This window comes from Chenopodium album, chromosome 25, assembly GCF_948465745.1.
Source record: "Chenopodium album chromosome 25, dcCheAlbu1.1, whole genome shotgun sequence".
Classification (NCBI taxonomy): Eukaryota; Viridiplantae; Streptophyta; class Magnoliopsida; order Caryophyllales; family Amaranthaceae; genus Chenopodium; species Chenopodium album.
The window spans coordinates 13,903,512-13,905,338 of NC_137858.1; positions in this window are offsets into that span (position 1 = coordinate 13,903,512).

A 1,827-nucleotide genomic window follows, 5' to 3' on the forward strand; every position below is an offset into this window, starting at 1 on the left:
CCTATTAAACTACTCCCTCACGAGTCATCCTAGCTTGAAATTAAACTACTCCCTCCAAACCCTATTTTAGCACTTGCTTCAATTTTCTTTATCCACAATATTTTATTAGATCCATTTCCTTTTTAATTATCTATAAACAGAGTAATGTTAGAGTTTACTAAAAAAGTAATACGCTGTAATAAAATTGATATTAAAGAACTTACTTTAAAACATCACTTTGATTTATTAGATACACTTTTTTTAACACAAAAATTAGAGTTACCGTGCATGGCACGGGGCCTAAGCTAGTATTTTACTAATTATCTAACTTTATTCTTCCACAAACCCCACTTTCTTCCTATTTTATTACTTTATAACATTCATTCTATAACTTCGTGCATTGAAAAATAAAGTAAGTAATAATCCATATGGTTAGGCGATGTTCACTTCACCTTAAAAAAAAACTAATTTTCGTAAAAATAATTTCAGTTCAGTAAAATTAATTTTACTTCAATTAAAATAAGTTCAATCGAGCAAAATTAATTTCAGTTCAATAAAAATAATTTCAGTTCAGTAAAAATTAGTAAACATAAAGAAGAAATATAATAGAAAATCAGGTTAAAAAATAATAATTTCAGTCCTGCAAAAATAATTTCAGTTCAGTAAAATTAATTTTAGTTCAACAAAAATAATTGCAGTTCAGTAAAAAATAATTTTAGTTCAGCAAAAATAAGATGAAGTGAACGAGATCTAATTCACGGTGATTGAATTGTTGATCAAGGTGAGGAAAATGTTGCGTCTACAATGTGCCCCCAAACATGTTGATAGGACCTTAATTATAGTAATTGGGCCACGATTCCTCAAAGTTTTGATTAGAAAAGTCCATCAAAAGGAGCATTCCTCCCATGATAGAGGGTAATTAGAGTAACTTCAATGGTAAGCTAATTGTTAAATTTAGCTAGTCATGCCACATATGATTTCAAGCTAATTCTTTTTGTAGCTATTTTGTGCCCAATGGTTAGCTATTAGCTTGCTAATTAAACATGCTTAACTTTCTCAATTAGCTTATAAATTTAATTATTTCAATATATTAATCTCTAAAAATTTTGGAAACTTTTTTCTGTAGCAAATTAGCTTGGGCAAGCTAATTAGCTTGGGCAAGCTAATTAGCTTGGCCAAACTAATTGTATTTTTTAGCTCCAATGGTCAAGCTAGTAGCTTGAAACTTTTGACAATTGCAAGCAAGTCCCTAGCTACAATCATTGGAGTTGCTCTAAGTGCAGCTAGGATAGCTGCAACACGCCATATAATATGAACATTTAGTAAAAAGATATGAGCACGTAAAAAATGAACATTCACTAATAAAAAAAATGAGTATGTAAAATAAAAACGAACAGTTAGTATTAAAAAGTGAACAAGTTAAAAAAATGATTATTTAGTACATTAAAAGTGAACATAATTACGATAAAATTGATGGGCCATGGTCTTATAAATGAACATTTAGGAAAAAAAAAAAAGGTGAACACGTAAAAATAAATGATCATTTAGTAATAAAAAAATAAACACGTAAAAAATGAAAAGTTAGTATTAAAAAATGAACATGTCAAAAAAAATATGAACATTTAGTATAGTAAAAATGAACATTATAAAATAGCTAATAAAATGATCATTTCATAAAAATATATGCATACATTATATAAAAAGAACATTTAATACCCAAAAAAAAAAAAAAAAAAAAGTAAACAAATGAACTCATTTTAAAAAAATTATGAATATAATTAGTACATTAAAAATGAACATGAGTTTCATCTATTCATATGGGTTTAAAATAAAGATAAAATACATCGT